Genomic DNA, 15,315 nt, shown 5'->3' with positions numbered 1-15,315 from the left:
GGTGGCGCCAGCATTCTTCAGACCGAAGGGCATTACCTTGTAACAGTACAGCCCCCGGTCTGTTATAAAGGCAGTTTTCTCCTCGTCCTGTGGAGCCATCATTATCTGGTTGTAGCCGGAGAAGGCGTCCATGAAAGACAGCAGCTGATATCCGGAAGTCGCGTCGACCAGTTGGTCTATCCGCGGAAGCGGAAAGCTATCCTTGGGGCATGCCTTGTTCAGGTCGGTGTAGTCGACGCACATCCTCCACTTTCCGCTCGCCTTCCGGACAAGTACGACATTTGCCAGCCATTCGGGGTAGCTGACCTCCCTTATGAATCCTGCCTCCAAGAGCTTGTCTACCTCCTGGTCGACCACTCGGATCCGATCCGGGGCACAGTGTCTCTTCTTCTATTTTACCGGTCGGTGGGTCGGGTCGACGTTGAGGGCGTGAGAAATGACCTCCGGGTCGATCCCAGGTACATTGGCCGCCGACCAGGCAAACACATCGACATTGGCTCGGAGGAATTCCACCAACCGGGCCCGAGCTCCCAGGTCGAGATTGGCGCCGACCCGGATCGTCCTGTCCGGGCGACCTTCCTCGAGGGAAACTTTGATCACACCCTCGGCCGGCTCCCCGTGCCGCAAGGCCACCTCGTCTCTGGCGTCGAGGGACTCGACGCTTAAGGCTTCTACGGGCTTCTTCCCTTTGAGAGTTGCTAGGAAACATTGCCTTGCGGTCGGTTGGTCACCTCGGACCTCTCCAATCCCGGCCGCCGTGGGGAACCGCATGAGCAAGTGGTACGTAGAGACCACCGCGCGAAGGGCGTTCAGTCTGGGTCGTCCGAGGATAGCGTTGTAGGCCGAGGGAACACGGACGACCAAGAACCCGAGCCGCACCGTGGCTTCTGCGGGTGCAACGCCCGCAGTCTCAGGCAGCTCAACGACACCTTCGGCCGAGATAGCGTCACCAGTGAATCCTATGAGGGGGGTGGATGTTTTGTGCAACAATTGTCTGGACAAACTTATCTTTTGGAAGGCCTCGTAAAACAAAATATCAGCTGAGCTTCCACTATCCACAAGAACACGCCTTACATCATAGTTTGCCATAGTGAGGGAGATCACCATGGCGTCATCGTGGGGGGTCTGAACCCCCTTTACATCTTCATCACAAAAAGTGATTACATTACCGACCCTCTGCCTCTTTGCGACGGCTGCCCCTGACGCTTCAGTCGAGCCCCCTGCGTTCCTCTCGGGCCGGGGGCAGCCCCCAGTGATAGTGTGGATCACGCCCGCGACGGGTCGATTCTGCTCCCGAGGCTCCTGAGGGGCCGGGTCGGCCGGACGCGGGTCTGCGGGGGGACGTCGGTCGTTCACATATCGACCGAGACGCCCTCGGCGGATGAGAGCCTCGATCTCGTCCCGAAGCTGGAAGCAGTCTTCGGTGTCGTGGCCGTGGTCCCGGTGGTACTCACAGTACGCCCGAGAGGGCCTCCTCCCAGGAATCCTCTTCATCTGTCTCGGGACCGGGAGGTTCTCCCGCCCCTTGATTTCCATGAGGATCTGGGCCCGAGGAATCAGGAGAGGAGTGTACCGGTTGAAACGTCGGGGCGGAGAACGAGGGCGTAGGGCGCCGTGGTTCCTCGCCGGCGACAGGCTTCTGCGCCGACGTTGAGGCGTCGGGCTCCTCCTCTGGTGTGCCTCTTTTCGCCATTTCTTCCCGAGCTTTGGAGGGATCTCGGCGGCCTCCTTGCTCCGGTGGGCGGCCGCTTCCTCGGCGTCCGCATACTGGTTCGCCCGGGACAACAGCTCCGGGAAGCTCCGCGGCAGGCATTTGTCCAGGGAGAAGGTGAGTCTGCCCTTTCGGAAGCCACGCTTCAGGGCTGAAAGAGCCACCTCCTGGCTCAGGTTCCGGACTTCCAGCATAGCCTTGTTGAAGCGGGTAAGATAATCCCGCAAGCTTTCTCCCTCGTTTTGCCGGACATCAAAGAGGGAGTCGGAGACCAGTCGCCGCCGGCTACTGACGGCGAAATGGGTGATGAAGAGGCGAGTAAACTGGTCGAAGGACTGGATTGAGTTAGCCTCCAAGCCGGCGAACCACGCCCTTGCCGGGCCACGGAGGGTCGCCGGGAAGGCCTTGCAGAGGAGAGGATCTGATGCTCCGTGGAGGAGCATAAGGGTCCTGAAACTCTCGACGTGATCCCGCGGGTCCGCCGCCCCGTCATAGGGCTCGATCGCCGGCATTTTAAACCCCGGCAGATTCGAGGTCCGCAGGATCCTCGAGGCAAGCGCCGGCTGGGAGGAGATCTCCAAGTCGGCGAAGGGATCTTTGGAGTGGCCCTTCAGGACCTGGAGTTGTCGGTGGAGATCGTCCACCCGCCGGTCCAGGGAGCGCGACCGATGGGTGGGAGACAAGGAGCACCGAGAGGGGGACCGACTGGAGCGCGGGTTCCTTGAGGACTGGGGGGTCTGGGAACGCGCCCGGGCCCGCCTCTCGTACCCCGCACAGCTCCGATGGGAAGGTCCCGGCAGAATAGACCGTGCTCGAGAATCTTCCTCGCGCCGGCGCTCCTCCCCATGGGAGAGGAAGGAGCGCGGGTTGAGGAGGACAGGTGAGCGCTCAGGAAGCAGCGGCTCCTGGGCCCGCTGCGGCGCCCGAGACATCACACCCTGCAAGTTCTGCACTGCCTCTGCGAGGGTGCGAACCTGCTGGGCTAACTGGTCGAACTGAGCGGCTTCAACCATCTGAATGGGGGGTGGAACGGTGGAGTGTTGCTGAGAATGTGTTGGAGACGCAGCGGCCTCCCGGCCGGAGGCGCGAGAGGCCCCGCGACCGGAGGCATTGGAAGCTCCACGACCACCTCGCCGTGCCATTACGATCGCTCTGAGATTCGGGCCCTTCCTCTAGCGCCAACTGTTGCTGGTGGTCCAAACCGAGAACGATTGGCACAGCGGTGTGAACGGGGTTCCGTTTGGGTTGCCTTGGTTGGTGTTGATTGCGCTCCACTTTCCACCGGGAAACCTGCAAGCAAGCCTCGCACCACCACTGGGGTAGTGGGGGCCCTCCGACGATCAAGTCAGAGGAGATTGGAGGAGAAGGAGAGATAATAGTAGCAAGTAGGAGAATGCTCTGGAAGTTCTTGCTTACCCCCCCCTTCTCCCCCCAGCCGCATATATACCAGGCTGGGGGGTCTTTCAGGGGGGTTCGTCCTCGTGGGGCACGATGGAGCTGCCACTGACACGGCCGTTACAGGCGTCGTGGGGCAGCGCTGGGTACGGCCATGACAGGGCGTAGTGGAGCTCCGCCTTGTACGGCTGTTACAGGGAATCGTGGAGCAGCGCCAGATACAACCGTTGCAGGGAGTAGTGGAGCAGGAGGCTGCGGCGTGCCTCTGGGGAATAGCCTGTCGTTGTCGAGAGATGTCCAACTCGGGGTCGGGCTGCGGAGACGAAGATGTCCGACTCGGGGTCGGATTGCTGGATCAAGGGGCAGCCGACTCGGGGTCGGGCTGCGGAGCCGAAGATGTCCGACTCGGGGTCGGATTGCTGGATCAAGGGGCTGCCGACTCGGGGTCGGGCTGCGGAGACGAAGATGTCCGACTCGGGGTCGGATTGCTGGATCAAGGGGCAGCCGACTCGGGGTCGGATTGCTGGATCAAGGGGCAGCCGACTCGGGGTCGGGCTGCGGAGCCGAAGACGTCCGACTCGGGGTCGGATTGCTGGATCAAGGGGCTGCCGACTCGGGGTCGGGCTGCGGAGCCGAAGATGTCCGACTCGGGGTCGGATTGCTGGATCAAGGGGCTGCCGTAGTCTTCCTTGGCGCGCGTGCCGGTCACGTGGGGCATGGTGGCTAAGTTCCCCCGTAACACATATAATGATTAGAAAATGGTACACAAAATTCTTTATGCAGAAGCTCGTCATTAATACATCAATAGAGATGCAAGGGTATAGTTTTTTTTTTCTTTTTATTCTTATCATTCTTTTAATGACCACCGAGCATATTAATATCAACATCATTGTTATTTGTTACGTAATATAACAATACGACAAATTATAATAATTAGAAATGTTTAACAACCAAATTTTTATTGCATATTAAATAATAAATTTTGATGATGATGGAGCAGAAACTTTCGCCATTAATATATATATTATTAATACGAGAATTCGCATAATAAGCAAAGAACTCCTCACAAGTTGTGCCTCTGTTGGTAAACTCTTGCCATTAATTTTGGCCCCAGGTGATGCAAAGAATATATTTTTCTCTTTTTTAAGATATGTATAAATTGCAATATAATAGTATAATAAATTGTAATAATATAGAATACTTCAAATAGCCAAATTTTTGCTACATATTAAGCAATAAGCTTTAATAGTACTCTTTCTATCATTAATACTAGCATCTACTGACAAATAGATAAACTCTCGTCATTAATACATCAATAATACCTACCATGAGACATGTGGAAAGATCTATAATTCTTATTTTTGAACCATTCTTTTAATGACGAGAACACATTAATATCGATATCACTGCACATTACATATTAAGTAAAAAATTTTAATGCTGGTTGAATATTATAATACTATATCATTAATGCGGGCATCATATCTACGTCCATGTTATATATATATATATATATTGATCATTATAACAATTATTAATTTATTTTAACAACATTTAAATACTTGATTTGGAAAATAATGACTATCATTTTTATTATAATGGCAAATGGAGGAGATTTGTTGGGAGGATGTCTTGTCCTTACTGCAATCTTGACCCTCTTCTTTTGCTCCCTTTTTCCGCGAGTGAGAATCACGAATGATTAAAGCATTGAAGACACGGTGAGGTGAGGACCTAATCCTACCCTATCATATCAATGAAAAAAAGACTTCAGCAACTTGTCTAATTGGCACCGCCTGAAAGTGGGTCAGGTTGGGCCGGGCCATACTCCTGCCCAATCGAAGCTCAAAAATTTTTCAGGCTTCATGCCGGCCTTAGTCCCAAAAAATTTTACATAATCCGGGCCTAAGCCCGACCTGAGCTAGGCCCGAACCAGATTGGGACTGCCGAAATTACGCATTTGGGCTAAAAATAGATCTGGCTCGAATCCGATTGAAGTTTAATATTTCCTAATAATGCTTCACAAGTAAATGAGCTAGTTAAAAATTAAGCTCTCTCCTATAATATAAGTAAATGAAACTTGATACAATATTTTCAGTTAAATTCATTTTAATTTGTTTTTTACTTTCTCATTATTCTCTCTAAATAATAACATATAAAAACAAATTGATTCGGGCTTTGTTTTAGGTCTTATTCGGGCTCGGGCTTAGGCCGAGTTCGGACGGAGCCAACAACATACCCAAGCCCATCCCGAAAGACAAATAAGCTTTATATTTAAACCCAAACAAGATTTAAATTCTTTTAGGCCTAGCCCGAAGCCTGGCCCAAAGTCGGCCTAACTCGATGGGCCTCGGGACAGCCGGAGCTCATTTTCAGCCTAACCCTCAAGACATTTTATATCTGCATTTGATAATTAGATTTCAAAACTAACAGAAATACGCTTTTCTTGCTCTTCTTCACACTGTCATGCATCTATAATATTGAATAGAAAGAGATTATTGGGAAAATAATGTTGCGATGCATGCAAGGATGGATAGGTATCATGAGATTTTTACTGTAGTCCTTTTTATTGATTTTGAGGGTAAATGGCATATCGTCACCTTTGGCTTAAAATTGAAAACTACTTGTGAATAATTACTGCAAACGCATAGCAAACCAAATAATTGCACAATCCAATGAGATAGTGTATATCCTCCAAAAGTTAGAATCGAATCATGAAATAATTCTTAAAATAAATGCAAATTGGGGTCTCAGAAACTATCTATAATACTGTATGAACTATGCAATGTACACGATTAACAATTGTGGATCCTCTACGACCCCAAGTCATATGAATTTACTATTACAATATGGCATCTCAATAAAAGTTTTGTTTTTGTTAAGTCATTAATATACTTGAATTGGACCTAGAGTTGCAATGTTGCACTCCTAATAAGAAAATACCAACCGACCTATTGTTCGAAGAATTTTTGAAGGAGATACACTCCATTTCTGGACAATTAGAGGTTTATAGTACAAGATAATGCTATTAGAAAACTTGACCAAAGCTAATTTGCGGTCCTCCAATTTGAAGTCCATCAACTGAGGGCCACCGACTCCATGCATGGCTTGTTTTATAGACATGCATTATATTGATATGAATGTCATGTTGGAGCTTCTTCAGCTGATGTTTTCTCATATAATCATTCTCATGAAAACCACTCGGTAATCAGGTGGTGGAAGATTCCTTATGGAGTAATATATAAGTATTATAAAGCTAGCACTATGAATATTGTTTATAAAGGCGTAACCTTAACGCTAAACCAAGATTTTTTGTGGGTAAATCAGAGTTAGGAATATGAGAATCTACTCGTTATAACTGAAGTTCACCAAGGCACCGGATTATACTATCATTGCTACCTATGGAATGCAAGAAAGGTATAACAATAAATATTGTTGTTACCTTGTACTTCGTGTGATATTTTTTCTCCTATGATTGATAGACATGGAAATAACATTATCATGATTTTCTTAAGCATAATTAGCATTATCATGATTACCATCATTTTTCTACCTTCTTCATTTGAGAATAGAGTAAATTATGAAGCATATTTCCAAAAATGTGTGTTAATTGGTTACGATCGCAGATAAACTTACATGTATTGTAGAGGAATTTTATTAGTTGTTGTTTTCTTTACCACCAGAAAAAATTTTATTATATAAACTTAATGCTGATACTATATATGTATAGACGATAAGTTGTAGGAATTAGTTAAGCAAATATATGGCCGCGAGTAATTTTAAAGGTTTTGAGTTATAAATTTCCGTTCTTTCCTTTATTCAGGCATCTACAATTTAGGGTTTAGGTTTTCGCCGCCGCCGACCCTGTACCCCCTCCTCCTAGAAGATTCTGCAAGATCTGAGATGGAGGGAGCCCCATCCGAGTGTTAGGTTTATTGTAGGGGTGAGAGCAACAGAGTTAAAAAATGGCTGATCCAAATCGATTTTGCCCTTTCGCATCAAAAGACGTTGTAGAGAAGCAGAAGCAGTGGAGAGGATCGGCAACAATATTTCAATCACTATCACCGTCCAAGGTAGCAACAAAAGATTAGAACGCGATATTCCGAGATCAACACCATACCATACAAGGAGTCGGGCACACTCATCAATCCCTCAGACCTGAGCCTAGCAATGGAAGAAATGACACCTATAAAGATTAAGCAAGAGAGATAAAAGGTGGTATGTTTACATCTTCCATTGACCTCTGTAGAAAGATAGATAACTCTCTTTGAATCTTATCAAAGTAAGGTTTTGATTCAAGAAGAAAAAGAAATTTTATTATGAATTTACGATCCTTAACTCATAATCTCCTAACAAGTCTAGTATTAGTGAGTAAAATCGCCGATTGGTAGCATATCTGCCCTAACATCTCTATATTAGTTAAAAATATCACCATTTTCGTAGTTATATTCTTAAGTTCTAAAGCCCTGGATATTAATCGTCCACTCCAATCAAAGCTCGAATCAAAGAGAGAATATGACAATTGATACAATAACAATACCTAGGCAAAAAATCAAGATGACGAAGGTAAATGTTTGATAGCCAACCAAGAAGTAGAGGTACGTGATTCCTCATGTCAATTTATATGATTAATATTATTTTATTTCTTGATGTTACATAACATGCCTTCACTATGTTACTTTTATTTTTATTTTTTGGGTAAAGATTATTGATTTACTTGATACTATGTGCAAAATGATATCATTAACTTATGCAACTCACCTAGGTAGAAAATCAAGATGGTGAAGATAAATATTTGATAGCCAACGAATAAGTAGAGGTATATGATTTTTAATCTCAATTTATATGATTTATATTTTTTTATTTCTTTAATGTTACATAACATGTCTTCACTGTATGAATATTTTTTTTATTCTTTAGTAAAAATTATTGACTTTCTTGATGCTATATACAACATGATATCATTAACATATGCAACTCCATAGGTTTCATGTTATGGAAGATTTAATAGTTGTAGCTTGATTATGGAAACACTTTTTGACTCAATGTTTCTAATTCATAAGCCATTATTCTTTAATATATTTCACTTTTTTAAATAACATTTCTCGGCAATGGATCCCATTCAATTCCTATGCATCATTTGGAAATGAGTGAGAAAAAGTAAAGGAAAATACGTAAAAGCTTGCTTGGATATTTAAAAAATAAAAAACCACTACAAATAACTAAAAATGAGTTTCAAAAAGATTTCGGTGTGGTTTTTCTATTTTCAAAGTGGCTTCCAAGTTTTTTCGTTCATTTATATTTTCATATTTCTCTCAAATTTTAGATGAAATTGTTCCCACATGTTGTTGTTAGATTATTTCAAATTCTTATTTTTCGCTTCCCATTATATAGCATTTTTGTTTGGTGGCCATTGTGGTTTCTAGCTTTACCAGCCACTCTATTTATATTTATGTCATATTCATTGTCTTTTTATTTTTTCAAACGTTCTCTAAACCTATACATATGAATGTGTTGCAGAAGCCATTAACACACAATATCAACAACAACAACAACAAAAAAAACTTTGACTTGCAGGTTTTACATGTATTCGGTGTGTAGGTAACTTCTTTACTATATATTATCAGAAATGAAAAATCTAAAAAACTTATTTGTGTTGTATATTTTGAATGGGTATCAATTTTTTAACACAAACTATCAAATATATTGTTAAACCAAATGAAGAACTTTGCACAGGAGCGCTCGTTCATACTTTTGACCTGCCTAATATGTATCTTTTCTTTTCTTTTTTGCTAGGGCAGATGTATCATACAATGCGAATACACTCAAAGGAGTCAAAAAACAACAAGTCCTGAAGCATATCTTAGTCCCGGGCTTTTGGATTTCTATCCTTTTTTATTGTTTGGAACCTTTAATTATCTGAAATGAATTTAATTAGGAAGATACAAAATATTTTTTATGGTCCTTGTTATGCTAAGATATACTGGATTTGGACACGGTTTATATCAAGAGGTGATCGACTACAATGATAGAATGTACTAACAATTTGGTTTGAATCTGGCACACTGACTGTTTATCTTGTTATGCAGGCATGAAGCCTAATCCTTTCCATGGTCGCATTGTGAAACAAAAAGGAGGCAGATAGGTAAAGAGGCGCCTAAATCTACGGTTAGAACCTTAGAGGGAGAATACAGTAATGGCCCAAACCAGGCCGAATCCAAGACAAGATGAATAAGGTCTGATTGGGTTTTATCTGGTTCGGGTCACATTTCCCTGGTTTGTAAATCTTTGCGAGCACATTGTTGCTTTGAATGCTAGGAGAGTTGGGAAATTAAACAACAGGAGGGGAAAATTGAGGTTATTTGATGAACTGTTTCATTCAACTCCTTAGAAATCTTCCCTTTTTTAATAAATAGTTTTCAAGCATTTAAAATGACAACATATCCAAAAAGATTCGCAGAAATTAGGTTACCTAAAACCCTACCTTTTATGCCCGATGCTCTGAACTTGTCGAAGTTCACGTCTCAATCCACAACGTCAATAAATTCATGCACGTTATAAACATAAATAACTGCAAATTTTGTTTAATTGGCACACCGAAACGGTCTAAATTTGAAATTGTCAGCGAATCATTTGTATAAGAGGAAACTGGACGATGCAAGAGATAACATGCAGCTAAACTCACTTCACTTTAATCCCTAACTACTAAATCTAGGGCAAATTAGATTAACTCGAATTTGTTCTCTCTATTGAATTTCATATTCATATCAGTAACTCTAGTGATAATTTATTTCCTTCTCAAACCTCCTGGTCCTCTCTATATATACCTAACCCAACTCAAGAAAAAATACATAAAGAAAGAGAACTAGTGCAATTGCCCATTTTCTCTTAATTCGAAGAGCTCCCTTGTCTCCATAAATGTTGCTTTCCTCCGCTGAGTTCCTATCGCTGGACAACCCCCCTTCCCTAGGGTGTAGTCCTTTGCCAACTTCCTATAGTGTGCCCAATGAGCTTGAATGGATTTACAGACTCCAACCCACTCCCCAAACAGTACTGAGCCCAGCCGAACTTGAGGAAGCCAATAAGTTTGTGGATGCTGTGCTGGCTGATGGTGATGGTGAACCTGAAGCAAAATTTGATCCGACTTTCAAGCAAGCAGCAGCAGCAGAGAGTGGCGAAGGATTGGCTATTGCACCCATGCAAGTACCTGAGGATGGCATGGTGGCTGAAAGACCTAAAAATCTTCCTCGTGATTGGTATGTCATTGAGAAGACAAGAAAATTGGGAAAGACCGCCGGACAAAAGGATAAGGTATATCTAATTTTTTTTAAGAAAATATTAATCTTAGGTAGGATGATGGCCGCTGGTTTGCACTTGTTTTCTGTCCCCGTAATACGAATATGCTCATGATAAGTGTGAGGACCCATATGAGATGTGTTTGGTTCCATATTGGTTATACAATAGGTAGATTTAAGAAATCCAAATATTATCTTATGGTCAGCCTTTTCTGCTAAGGTCTTAAGTTATTACAAATGATATGATAGCGGACCTCATGACCCACTTGGCCTAGAGGGACATCATGAGTCTAGATTGGTTTGTGATACTTATGATTGGATTTGAATAGATTTAGACTTTTAACCTGACGAGGACGCTAAAGCTTAAACAGAATAAGTATATAAGAATCCGTGCAAGCGTGTTTTTAGTCTTATATTAGCTATACAATAGATAGATTATAGGTACTTATACTAAACCAAAAACTCAAATAATACCATTCAGCTAGTATTTTTAGATGAGGTCTTGGGTTGTTGTAGTAGCGTATCTTTCTTTTTTATAACTTTTATTTTCTTTAATTAGGTTTACATGTTCGTTTTAGCATGAGTGCCTAAGTGGAGAGGCGATTCGGTCTAAAGTAATCACCTACAACCTTGCATGAAGCTTGGATCCTTGGCGGTATGATTTTTGAATCGCAGATGACTATATAGCTCTCAATTAGACTTGATCATGGGTCAGGACTTGGGCCTTGGGCCTACACTATGTTTCTTTTTAGTTGGCCCTCGGATTGAGCCAACTTCAAATATGATATCTTTTGTGCTCGGCCCATGATCAAGTCGACTATCAATAGCCATCGCATCATCCTATTGCAGAGGCAGATGGCTGTGATCCCCTTGAAAGCTATGCATATCCATGATGGGATCATAGTCTTTTATGGTGCAAAACACATACCGTAGAGGATCCACGGTTCTTCGGCAAAGTTTCAGAAGTCAATATCTACAGACTTGCCACCACCACTCTGATCCGAAGGTGCCAAAATCCACTTTCACAACCTCGGTGGTGACATTTGAGTTTGCCACGGCTATCCGAACCAAGGGCATTATATCATACAACTTGGCCTATAATTCGGTTAATTAACCCAAGTCATCCTGATTTCAAGGTCCTGTGTTTCTTTCCTACAAAAACCCTGCGTCGCTAGACTTACAATTCAGCCCTAACAATTTCCTTTAAGATACACACTGCTTTTGAAACCATATCCTATCGAGTTTCGTAGATTTACTGCTTCTTAGATAAACAGCAAGCAAGCATGCTGTTTTGTGCGTCATATAAAAGAGATAATGGTTGGGCGGGCGTTGCAGTATTATATCCAGAAAAATACTGGCCGGATACTCCGGTCACTGAAAAGAGTTCGTCGCTTTGTGGAAACTGGAAGTGCTACAATACGCAAGCCCAGAAAAAAGGTGGTGAAAGGGACTTCGGGCGTCTCTGATGATAAGGTGAGATCTAAACTCTAATGATTCGCTCCCATTATCTTTAGCATATTTGGCTATTTCTCAATCAACTTTTCTCGATATACTTTATAAAGTTTTTGAGGCGTTCTATTTCATGCATGCAGTCGAAGGGGAAGCGCCCTGTAGAGGAAGGAGAGGGCGGGGAGGTGGAGCGCCAGCTGCCGACGTCGGTGCTTCCGTAGAGATCACCAGTTCCCAAGACCATGCAAGCGTTGGAAGATAAGGAGAACGATTGGTTTGCTGAATTTCTAGTGATTCAGTTGAAGTCTCTTCATTTGTGCTTCACAGGAGAAGATTAAGGCACAGCAAGACAAATGGAGCAGCTGATAGTGGTTTTTTTTTTTTTTTTAATAATCGTGTCCTTGTTATTTTTCCTTTTTTTTGTGTCTTAGAAAGAAAGGTCAAGGAAGGGATACCCATCTACCCTTTTGGACAATAAATAATGTATCCTTTTTTCTTTGCTGTTTTATGATGAATAAATAAAAAGAAATGGTCGTCTCTGTGGATGGTTAATTTCTATTTGCACCTTGTGCACTGGTTTAAATTCTGGGGAAAAACAAAAGAGCTCCAAGGTTCATGTCCGAGGGAGCACAATAAAAGCGCTAACCCAATATTTATCGCGCTGATGAAACAATCTTCCATAAATGCCGAATCCGTACCACTCCTCCTTTTCTCCTCCTCTTCTTCTTCTCTATATCCCTAAGACCCTTAAACGACCCCGTAACCACCCTTCTCGCTTCCTTGTCCTCTCGGATTCATTCACAGCCACCACCGTCCAGTCATAGCAGAGGTGGAGTGGGACAAAAGAAGAGAAGGGAGCGGAAGATAGCTCGGCCGTTGGAGATCGCTTCGAGTTAATCCAGGGAGCGCGGCAATCGACATGGTTTCAATACGGAGAAGAAGAAGATCCGGAAAGCAAGGCAAAGATGGACTAGATTTCATCAAAGTCGTCCAAATTATAAGCTTCGTATGAGTGAATCTCTACTAAAATTTGATCGGATATAAATTAGATGATGGGGATCTCGAATTGATAATCCAAATCATTAGACGTGATCTTGTATATCTAAACTGATTACACAAAAAAAATTATATAATTTGGAGACCCATAATATATACATCAAGTGAGAAATATGTATTGTTTTATATTATTCAAAATGTTTATTTTCGACCATTTGATGCAAAGACTATGTCTCTCTAAATTTTTAAATTTTTGGTGTGTAAATAGTTTAGAACTATACATCGCATTTAATAGCTTGAATCATCAATATAGGACTCCCATTGTCCAATTTAGTTCTACCAAATCTGAGTGAAGATTTACTTGAGTATAACTAAATCTAGATTTCTTTGTATAGAGAGAAATAAATATACATACTAAAATTGAGGTCATGTAGACAACAAATTAATGGTGGTAAATGTGGAAACTGAATCGATAATATATTCTCCATTCAAGAACCAATGAACCATTAATCTAATTCTAAATCTATGTATTAGTAAGTTCTTCCATTCAAATCAAATCATTAATGACATATCCTTCTCGCCATTATTCAAAAATAGTTAAGACCATATTCTCTCGTTCAAAGCAATTATTAATGTCAAAAGACATATCGCGGAAAGATATAACACTATAATTCTTAATTCATATATTCATAATAGAATCTCCCATTAACCATCAGCTAGGGGTGTACTTTTTATAATCTGGACCCATCAGCTAGCATGCCTCAGCAGCTATAAAATAAATGGATTTGAATGAAGAGTTTTCTATGATTGAGTTATGTATGGATTCGGCAAGACTCACCTGATTATAAATGGCATGTTTACTTTGCTCTTAAATTTACTTTCTTCTCCTCACCTTCTTCTTGCTTTTTATTTGGATGCCAACCCAAAATCTCTTAATTTTGATTACATATTTACTTTAATTTATTAGTTATATAATTGACAATGAAACACAGACTGAATTGGCAAGATGGATATATATACACATAAAATAAATTTACTAGGTATAGATTTATATTCATCAAGCCGCTTATGAATGATTTGGGCAGATTTTAGTGCTTTATAACCTAATTTTAATGGGCTTGCTTTCAAGAGAATATTAGATTCGGTCGGTGTTTGTCATCAAGAAATTATATCCTAGGCCCAATCTATTGACTTGGCTGCAGATCGAAACTATAGTGGCCCCTATGTGGACAGGACCGACTAGCCTCGGTATAAGATAAAAAAAAGCACTTTGCCCACCTCTCCTAAGTGAAACCTTAACCATGATCTTTGCCTTTCTTTCGTTTGCTGCCTAACTGAGAAAGGAAAGAAACATCTCGCGGAAGAGCATACTCGATCGCTCATCTCTTCCGCCGAGCGAGTGCTGCCCGCATCCCAATCTCAACCCTCTCTCAAGCGTTCTCTACCTCCTGAGTGTCGGTCCTCTCCTCTTGGCTATGCCACCCTCACCTTCGTCCCCTATGCTTGATCTCGAACACTGCTCCGCTTTGCTCCGTATCTCGAATGGTCTGTGACGCAATGACCTTGGGCTGATGGAGCTTCTAGAGGAGGTTACAAGAATTCCTCACATATAAAAGGAAACCAGACGATGCAAGAAATAATGCATGGCTAAATTGACTTCATGTTGAACCCCTAACTATTAAATCCGAAGCAAATTAGATCAACTCAAAGCAACCACCCTATTGAATTCCAGATTCATACCCTTAACTCTTGTGATGATTTCTCTCCTTGATCCTCTGAGTCCTCTTTATATATACCCGACCCAGCTAAAGAAAAAATACATAAAGAAAAAAAACTTGTGCCATTGTCTATTTTCTCCCTCCAAATCTTGAGTTTCAGTTTAGAAAAGCTCCATTTATTGAAAATGTCATTCTCCTCTCGGAGCTTCTCATTGCTTGACAACCCCACTATTCTTGCATGCAATCCTATGCCAACTTTATTGAGCTTAATGAGTTTGAATGGATGTATGCATTCCATCCAATCCCCAACGAAGTTGGCATTGGATTGCATACAAGAACAGAGGGGATGTCAAGCAGCAAAAAGTTGAAGGAGGCGAACGGCAATGTCAAGAAGGAGAGCTTCTTTGAACTAAAATTTTAGAATTGGCAAGGAAAACATGGACAATGGTAGTATTTTTTTTTTCTTTATGTATTTTTCCTTTAGTTGGGGTAGGTATATATAGAGAGGACTCGGAGGTTCGAGAAGGAGAGAAGTCATCATTGGAGTTAAAGGGCATAAATATAGAATTCAATAGAGAGAATAAATTTGAGTCAATCTAATTTGCCTTGGATTTAATAGCCAGCGATTGAACGTGAAGTGAGTTTAGCCATGCATTACCTCTTACTTTGTTTAGTTTCCTCTTATAAAGATGATTCACTAACACTTTGGAATTTAGACCGTTACAGTATGCCCTGTGAACGCTTGTCGAAATAG

The sequence above is a fragment of the Phoenix dactylifera genome, unplaced genomic scaffold (assembly GCF_009389715.1).
Source record: "Phoenix dactylifera cultivar Barhee BC4 unplaced genomic scaffold, palm_55x_up_171113_PBpolish2nd_filt_p 000388F, whole genome shotgun sequence".
Taxonomy (NCBI): domain Eukaryota; kingdom Viridiplantae; phylum Streptophyta; class Magnoliopsida; order Arecales; family Arecaceae; genus Phoenix; species Phoenix dactylifera.
The sequence above is the reverse complement of the archived record's forward strand: the minus strand, read 5'-3'. Positions refer to the sequence as shown.